Raw genomic sequence first — 10,260 nt, 5'->3', positions numbered from 1 at the left:
ATCAGCCAGGGGAAGACAAGACATGGTAATCAGTGGGAGGTTTCCTTGTCCATGTTTAACTTGAAGCCACGAGACTCATGGGATCTGGAGTCAATATTGAGGACTCCGGAGCAAATCTTTCCTGACTGTATACCACTATGCCATCACCTCTGCTGGGTCTGAATTGCCAGTGGAACAGGAGATATCCAGGGATAGTGATTAAATTAGATTCCCTACAGTATGGAAACAGGCCCTTTGGCCCGACAAGTCAACACCAACCCTCCGAAGAATAACCCACCCAGACCCATTTCCCTCTGACTAATGCACCTAACACTATGGGCAATTTAGCATGGCCAATCCACCTGACCTGCACATCTTTGTGGACTGTGGGAGGAAACCGGAGCACCAGGAGGAAACCGACGCTGACACGGAGAGAATGTATGAACTCCACACAGTCACCTGAGGCAGGAATGGAACCAGTGTCCCTGTCACTGTGAGGCTCCAGTGCTAACCACTTAGCCACCACTTCTCTCAATTCAAATGTATTTGATGCAATTCTTTTTCAAGGATTCGTGTGACATGCACCATATTTTGTTTAAAGAATGTCTGTACTTTTGTTAGTTTTTCCTGTTAACTTTTGATTCCGTTCAATCTTGCCTCAATACTCGATCATCCCACCGAAATTCATCCTTTTTCAATTTTGAGGTTCTACTTCAGATTGTTGCTTGCTTTCACATAGGACATCTGGCACAAGATGATGATTCATAGACTTACCTCACCTTCACAGACACCTATCCATCTTTGGCCAATCGATTACTTCTACTAACTGCTTTTACCAGTCACCACCAGTGAACATTGACACAAAGTACTCTTTAAATACTCTATCCTTGCTCTGCACCTCTTTTGTCACAAGAAGACCCAGGCCACCATTCAAATTTGCTTACTTGTTACAAGCTGATATAAGAAGTTTGATATCCATTTTATGTTATTTGCTATTCTGCTCTCATATTCTCCCAGTGCCAGTGTTATTTTCTCTGCACTTCTCTCAACTTAAATGTATTTGGTGTGAGGCTTTTTGAAGGATTTGCCTGACATGCACCATACAGCCTTATTTTGTTTAACGAATGCCTGTACTTTTGTTAGTTCTTCCTGTTAACTTTTGATTCGATTCTATCTTGCCCTCAATACTCGTTCATCCCACTGAAATTCACCCTTTTTTAATCTTGAGGTTCTACTTCAGATTGTTCCTGGCTTTCACATGGGACATATGGCACAGAATTAAGCCATGTGGCTCAACCTGATGTTCTTGATGCTGTTCACGTGCCACTCAAGGTTCTATTCATCTTCGCCTATCTAAATCTATTGTCTTTCTAACACATCTCTTACATCATTCTTGTAAATGCATCCTCTCCAGTGTCTCCAAATCTTTTTCTAACATGGTGAACAGAACTGTGTGCATATTCTGATGCAGAATTACCTTAACTTCCTTACTTTTTGATTCAAGAATTAAACCATGTAAATTGGTTTGCTTTTCTGTTATGGCTTTGCTAACCTATGGTGCAAATTTTAATGAAACTCCTGTATGCTGCATTACTAGTCGGTATCTAATCCAGCAGTACTTTCTTGCAAGTTGGACCAAGAACATAATAGTCAAGGAAGTTCTTTGGAATACATTTCAGACATTTCCCTATCCCCGCATACCTCCCCTTTCCATTCACTGTAATATCATCCCAATTGATATTTGGATAATTAAAGCCTTTCAATATCAATATCACCACTCTATAGTTCGTGCATATCTCTGTAATTTCCACATAGATTGTTCCTCTATCTCTCACTCAATAGTGGAGAGACCATACATGTTTTGTTTTTCACTTCAAACCAAATGGAATCTATCATTATCCCCTCAGGAATCCACTCTTTCTAACACTGTCACTCAATCTCCCTTGTTCCTTCCTTGTCTGTTGAGTGCCCAATCCTCACCATTTTATTTTTGCTATACTGCATCATATCCTCACACGAATGTTGGTGTTTGCAGTTCACCAATATTATTCACTGTATTTTGTATATTTACATATATGCAATCTAAACTTGCCTTTGTATTCCACATACTTTTCTTAATGAGGGAACCCAATACACTTTTAGGTCTGTCCAATTCAGCTCTTCCAGCCATTAGGAGAGGTACATGAGCAATTCCTGATGGCTTGAGTCCTCCAGTCAATATTCTCTACCATGCCCCACCAAATGTAAAATATTCATAGCCTACTTGATTAGCACCTACATCATGCCCTTGGCTGATGTATTAATACTTCGCTGTGCTGAACATAAATTGAACAAAACAGTGAGTGTGGCAACAGCACAGAATGTATTCTGGGTAGGGAATTTGAAAGTCGCTCACCAAGAATAGCTCGGCAGCACCACCTACTGACCGAGCTGGCTGTGGTTTAAAGACATATTGCAAGATTGGGTCAGCAGCATATGGTGAGGGAAAAATCTACTTCACCTTATTCTTACCAACCTACTCGGCATACATGTGTCTATCCATGACAATAACAATAGGAGTGACAACAGCACCATATTGTGAGGTTGAAATCTCCTCTCCACATTGAAGATACCCTTCTCCATTGTATTGTATGGCACTACCACCACACTAAATGGACAGGTTTTGAATAGATACAGCCACACATAACTGTGGGTCAATAGCAGCAACAGAATTGTACTCAACCACAATCTGTAACCTATAACCTAGCAATCCCACTCTACCATCAAATAAGGAAAACAATCATGGCTCAATGAAGAGGGCAGGAGGCCAGGCCAGGAGCAGCACCCGATATCTGGAGAAATGAGGTGTCAACCTGGTGAAGCTACAACACAGCACGACTAACAGCAGAAGCAACAAGCAATGGACAGGGCTAGATGTTCCCACAACCAACAGATCAGACCTAAGCTCTGCTATCCTGCCACATTCAGTCATGAATGTTGGTGAACAATTACAAAATTGTTCAATTACAAAATTCCACAAATATCCCGATCTTCAACAATAAAAGCATCCTCACATTAGTGAAAAACACAAGGATGAAGTATTTACATCCATTTTCAGTCAGATGTGCAGAGTGAATGATTCATGATGGTCTCTTCCCAAGGTACCCAGCATCACAGATGCCAATCTTCAAGCAAATCAATTTATGTCAGTTTGATTTAATTCACATAATATCAAGAAATGGTTGAAGACATGGGATACTGCAAAACTTATAGGCCCTGACAACATGCCAGAAATGTTCTGACACATATCTGGAGCAGATGAGACTTGAACCTAGGCCACCCAACTTTGGGGAAAGGACACTACCACTGCACCACTAAAGCCCCTGTTCCTCAGGACAATTTCCTGGCCTAACAATCTTTAGCTGCTTCATCAAATATATTCCCTTCATCACAAGACCAGATATAGGGATGTTCACTGATGATTGCACAATACTCGGCACCATTTACAGCTCCTCAGGTACTGGAGCATTTTGCGTTCACAAGCAGCAAGAATTGGATAATATCCAGGCTTGGGTTGTTAAATGGCAAGTCACATTTGTGCCACACAAGTGCCAGGTAATGACCATCTCCAATAAAAGAGAATATATTGGGTGGGCTGCAACAGTTCAAGGAGGCAACTCATTATCCCTTCTCAAGTGCAACTAGGAATGGGCAATAAATGCCAGCCAGCCAGTGACATCCCACAAATGAATTTTAAAAATAAACCTTGACATTCAATGGTATTATCATTGCTGAAACCTACACATAAATACAGTGGCCACAACAGCAGGTCAGCGGGTAGGCAAAAGGGGAAGTTGCCATGATCCTGCTTGCTCACTGGAGAGGCTAGTGGTGGTTTAACCTGAAAATCACCACACCTCAGGTGAAGAGAGAGGTTGAGAAGGAAAGTCCTTCAGGGTAACCTCAGCCAGTGCAGGAACTGAACCTATACTGTTGATATGACTCATCATCTATAAAGATTAGAGTGGTGCTGGAAAAGCACAGCTGGTCAGGTAGCATCCGAGCAGCAGAAAAAAAATCGATGTTTTGGGCAAAAGCCCTTCATCACCATCTGTAGGTGGGGAGCAGAGCGATACAGATGCTTAGGAATTGGGCGACAGGTTCAGACAGTAGATTTGGATCAGCTCAGTCTTGGAGGGCCGAAGGCCCTGTTCCTGGGCTGTAAATTTTTCTTTGTTCTTTGTAAAGCCAACTGAGCCAATAGGAAATTTATGGTGACTAACTCACCTCCTCACTCCCTGAACCTGTCCACCGTCTATAAGGCAGAAGTCAGGAGTGTGATGGAATACTTCCATTTGCCTGGGTGGGTGCAGCTCACTTTTTGATGGAGATTCTTTGGAGAATAAAAATGGAAATTGTTTTTCCTTCAAACATTTCAAAGAAAACAACTTGCCAATGATATCCGCATTTTCAGGCACTTCTCTGAGTTTCCATGTTTCCAGCAGAAAAAGCAGTTTTGCCCTTTGTGGACTGCATTAGTAAACAGTGAGTACAACTTACCAAAGCAATTCAGAACCATGGACCACTGAAGAACTTATTCCTGACCTTTTAAAAACATACTTCCTTCTTCAACAAGCATGCTAAAATAAAGAGGCAATCAAGATTAGAATCATCCATAGCTCCAAGTCCAACACATTTTCAAACAAGCAGGTGGTGAAAAGGAATTGTGAAAAATTCCCACAGCAGGCATTGCAATTGCATGGTAGCGTGAGCAAAGTCACCCAGCTATCTATCAGTCAACTGCTCAACTTTTGATAGTTCCTGTAAAGCCCACACCAGTGCTTGTAATCTCACACGAACAGCAGAATCTACCAGAAGATAAATAGCTTTAGAGATGAGTATTTTTGAGATCTGATATTATTTTGACAGTTTGATCTAGACTTTTAGTATATGGCATGCTATTGGTCCATGGTTCTGGGTGCTAACTTAGAGTGAATACTAATCAATTTCAATCCATTGCTATGCTTTATTGTTGTTGAGTTGAAATCCTGTAACTACCTTCCACACTGTACTCTGAATGCACCTACACTATACAGACTGCAGTGGTTCAAGGGATGGCCCAATTAGGGATGGGCACAAATCCTGGCCAGGCTATTGATGCTCAAATCAATACAGAATACAGCTCTATTGCTTTGTGTGTGACAGGCTTCCAAGCATCTGTCATCCTGAATATGACATGTACTGACACCTATTTGCTAACCTGAATATAACATGCTGTTATCCTTTATTGAAGTTCAGTTTGATTTAAATAATCCCTACAGTGCATATAGAGGCCATTCAGCTCACAAGTCTGCTTTGCCCCTCCAAACAGCATCCCATCCTATCTCAGTAACCTCATGTTTATCATAGGTAAAAACAATGACTGCAGATGCTGAAAATCAAATACTGGATTAGTGGTGCTGGAAGAGCACAGCAGTTCAGGCAGCATCCAACGAGCAGCGAAATCAACATTTCGGGCAAAAGCCCTTCATCAGGAATAAAGGCAGTGAGCCTGCAGCATGGAGAGATAAGCTAGAGGAGGGTGGGGGTGGGGAGAGAGTAGCATAGAGTACAATGGGTGAGTGGGGGAGGAGATGAAGGTGATAGGTCAAAGAGAAGAGGGTGGAGTGGATAGGTGGAAAAGAAGATAGGCAGGTCGGACAAGTCAAGGAGACAGTAAGTGAGCTGGAAGTTTGAAACTAGGATGAGGTGGGGGAAGGGGAAATGAGGAAGCTGTTGAAGTCCACATTGATGCCCTGGGGTTGAAGTGCTCCGAGGCGGAAGATGAGGCCTTCTTCCTCCAGGCATCTGGTGGTGAGGGAGCGGCGGTGAAGGAGGCCCAGGACCTCCATGTCCTCGGCAGAGTGGGAGGGGGAGTTGAAATGTTGGGCCACGGGGCGGTTTGGTTGATTGGTGCGGGTGTCTCGGAGATGTTCCCTAAAGTGCTCTGCTAGGAGGCGCCCAGTCTCCCCAATGTAGAGGAGACCACATCGGGAGCAACGGATACAATAAATGATATTGGTGGATGTGCAGGTGAAACTTTGATGGATGTGGAAGGCTCCTTTAGGGCCTTGGATAGAGGTGAGGGAGGAGGTGTGGGCACAGGTTTTACAGTTCCTGCGGTGGCAGGGGAAAGTGCCAGAATGGGAGGGTGGGTCATAGGGGGGTGTGGACCTGACCAGGTAGTCACGGAGGGAACGGTCTTTGCGGAAGGTGGAAAGGGGTGGGGAGGGAAATATATCCCTGGTGGTGGGGTCTTTTTGGAGGTGGCGGAAATGTCGGTGGATGATTTGGTTGATGCGAAGGTTTGTACCCTGACCTTAAATTTACCTGGACTATCTCTGACACCTCGCTCCCCTTCCTGGACCTCTCCATCTCCATTAGTGACGACCGACTTGACACTGACATTTTTTACAAACCCACCGACTCCCATAGCTACCTGGATTACACCTCTTCCCACCCTATCTCTTGCAAAAATGCCATCCCATATTCCCAATTTCTCCGCCTCCGCCGTATCTGCTCCCAGGAGGACCAGTTCCACCATAGGACACACCAGATGGCCTCCTTCTTTAGAGACCGCAATTTCCCTTCCCACGTGGTTAAAGATGCCCTCCAACGCATCTCGTCCACATCCCGCACCTCCGCCCTCAGACCCCACCCCTCCAACCGTAACAAGGACAGAACGCCCCTGGTGCTCACCTTCCACCCTACAAACCTTGGCATCAACCAAATCATCCACCGACATTTCCGCCACCTCCAAAAAGACCCCACCACCAGGGATATATTTCCCTCCCCACCCCTTTCCGCCTTCCGCAAAGACCATTCCCTCCGTGACTACCTGGTCAGGTCCACACCCCCCTACGACCCACCCTCCCATTCTGGCACTTTCCCCTGCCACCGCAGGAACTGTAAAACCTGTGCCCACACCTCCTCCCTCACCTCTATCCAAGGCCCTAAAGGAGCCTTCCACATCCATCAAAGTTTCACCTGCACATCCACCAATATCATTTATTGTATCCGTTGCTCCCGATGTGGTCTCCTCTACATTGGGGAGACTGGGCGCTCCTAGCAGAGCGCTTTAGGGAACATCTCCGAGACACCCGCACCAATCAACCAAACCGCCCCGTGGCCCAACATTTCAACTCCCCCTCCCACTCTGCCGAGGACATGGAGGTCCTGGGCCTCCTTCACCGCCGCTCCCTCACCACCAGACGCCTGGAGAAAGAACGCCTCATCTTCCGCCTCGGAACACTTCAACCCCAGGGCATCAATGTGGACTTCAACAGCTTCCTCATTTCCCCTTCCCCCACCTCATCCTAGTTTCAAACTTCCAGCTCACTTACTGTCTCCTTGACTTGTCCGACCTGCCTATCTTCTTTTCCACCTATCCACTCCACCCTCTTCTCTTTGACCTATCACCTTCATCTCCTCCCCCACTCACCCATTGTACTCTATGCTACTCTCTCCCCACCCCCACCCTCCTCTAGCTTATCTCTCCATGCTGCAGGCTCACTGCCTTTATTCCTGATGAAGGGCTTTTGCCCGAAACGTTGATTTCGCTGCTCGTTGGATGCTGCCTGAACTGCTGTGCTCTTCCAGCACCACTAATCCAGTATCATGTTTATCATAGATAACCCACCTGCCCTGCACATTTCTGGACACGATGGGCAATTTAGCATGACCAATCCACCTAACCTGCACACCTTTGGACCGTGGGACAAAACTGGAGCACCAGGAGGAAACCCACACGGACATGCGGAGAAATTGCAAACTGCACACAGACAGTCACCCAAAGCTGGAACCAAACCTGGGTACCTGGTGCTGTGAGGTAGCAGAGCTAACCACTGAGTGTTTCATGTAAAAGTCATCATATTCCTGTAGGGATGCTCTCTCTCATGAGAGAGACAACTGGTGGTGAGTTTAACCTGAGGTCCATCTTGTCTCAGGCACTCTGAACGGTGAGGTTGAGGAGATGGGCCTTTTATTGTGACCTAAGCCAGTATGGGAATTAAATCCACGCTGTTGGCATCACTTAAAATAGCCATAAAGCAAACTGAGTTAATTGACCACCTTATCCTTCATATTTTCTGTGCGATATATACCCCTAACTATTTGCTGTACACCTGTTCCCATTAACTTTTCCACAGCAATAAGCTGTATTTACATACATTTTCTAGCTATTAGCCTGTGCATAGATATTCCCAGTCACTATCTGGTAACATTCTGGATCTTATCCACTGTAGAATGCATAACCAATTATCAGTTATCTTTGATATAGTATAAATACTTGCAAAACTCCCCTCTATGTCTATGCCCTCCTTACATCATATTATGGTATTGTTATCCTCTGCATGAAATGCTTTCATTCGCCTGTCAGTTTAGCCAATGACTGATGAGCTGAGAGCTAAATGAGAAAGAAAACAACGTAAAGACTGGCAGGTGGTAAGCTGCTGACAGCACCTACACTGTGACAGCCTTCTGCTCCTGATTCCCTGGAAGCAAACACAACAACTCACAAACAAATTCAGGATGTCAGATGCCTTCTAGAATCCATGGTGTACTTGTTCTGATAAAGAGCTTGTCGAGAGCAGGGTTACTGGTTCAATGCATATACAAAGCATGCACTTTGTCTGCCTGTCAGCAAAGTACTGTGTGCTTATCGTCACTCAACACTGGCTTCATCACAACTCCACCTGCTAATCATAGTTGTTCAAATAATATCTTTTCGCCAGTCAATTATACCACACAAATGACCCAGTGTTCTGCAAATCTAATTTCTTACTGAAATTTCCTTCGTTTTTTTTGTCTCTTAAAGGTGTTGATCCTTGCTGGAAAACATATCCTAGGGAACTGTGTGTCTACTCCTCGCAAGCTGCACTGACCACTTTTTCTTTATATATATGAGCTTTATAGTACTAATCTATTCCAATATTGAGATGTCATGAAAATTTTTAATTTCCTTGCATTTACTTCTATCCTTTACCCTGTCATTTTGATGATTCCGGATAATAGAACATTTTTTTCCTCAATGTTTTCCATCTCGCTCAGGAATGTTTCGTGACTTATTATTGATCATTCTGCATGTAGCACGGGCTCACCTTTTTCCATTTTCTCCGGTCTTTTCTCTCTTTTCAGAGCATCTAATGTTTATTAAGTTTTCTTTCCCACAACGTCTTTTGGTCTGCCATGACAGATCCACCAGTTTAAATGTCGCTTTCCATCCACAGCACCCTTTGGTATTCTGGTTTCTCACCATAAGATTTCTCTCTGCTACCAGTCATTGCCAGGATTTGACCTGTTTCCTGATAACTGGAACCAGACTGTGGATGATACCATAGGACATCAATAATTTTTAAAATCAAAAATACAAAAAAGCAGATTTCTTGTATAACATAGCATAAGCTCTTTATTGATCACAGCACAGATACTGCTTACAATGGAGCCTGAGGAATCCATGTGCATGCTTGGGGCACTCAACAGCCAAAGGCAGCAGCACTCGACACATCAGACTGTACAGAATGATGGAGATGGAAAACTACATAGTACTGGTGCAAGGGGTGGGGAGGATCCACTTGATAACGGTGCAGGTTAGCCACTTTGCAATTGGGATTGGGGAACCATTTGGTGCTTGACGCAAAGGAATCAGTTTGTGGTAGATTCAGAAGAAACTTTTGATTCATGTAGGGAAGGTGGGTCAGATAGGAAAATACATGAAAATGAATCTTATGACATTCAATGAAACTTCATAGCCCATTAAATACATGACATTAAAGTGAAATGTTAATCAGGAAAATGTTAAATGAGGACTTATCATGCTCAGTTCCCTATATGACCTATTGAACCTATAAAGACCTCTATCAGAGATAGATGGAGGTAATGTTTCCCGTTTGTTATACTGTTGACAAACAAACAATTAAAAAAATATATATTTCCAGCATAATTTGGGATACTAGTATGTTGTGGTCCAAGGAAGAATTGATTATTTTTTTCTGAAAATATGTATGTAGGTCTGGAAGTTTGAAAAAAATTCATTAACATTGGGAGATAAAGTGAATTGACATTTTCTTGTAGAAAGTTGTGACTGTCTCAGTTGTCTCAATTTGTTTTTGGTGTCATGATATGTGCAGAGTTTTCAGAGCAGATTATTATGTGGGGGTTGAACTAAAGCTTCTTCTGTGAGATGGAAGCTTTTAATTAAAAAGATTTATTTTTTTCAGCTTTGTCTTATAGAACCAGGTAGAGGAAAGATTCAAGGAAGTGCTA

The sequence above is a fragment of the Chiloscyllium punctatum genome, chromosome 16, assembly GCF_047496795.1.
Source record: "Chiloscyllium punctatum isolate Juve2018m chromosome 16, sChiPun1.3, whole genome shotgun sequence".
Taxonomy (NCBI): domain Eukaryota; kingdom Metazoa; phylum Chordata; class Chondrichthyes; order Orectolobiformes; family Hemiscylliidae; genus Chiloscyllium; species Chiloscyllium punctatum.
Note: the sequence above shows the minus strand (reverse complement) of the source record.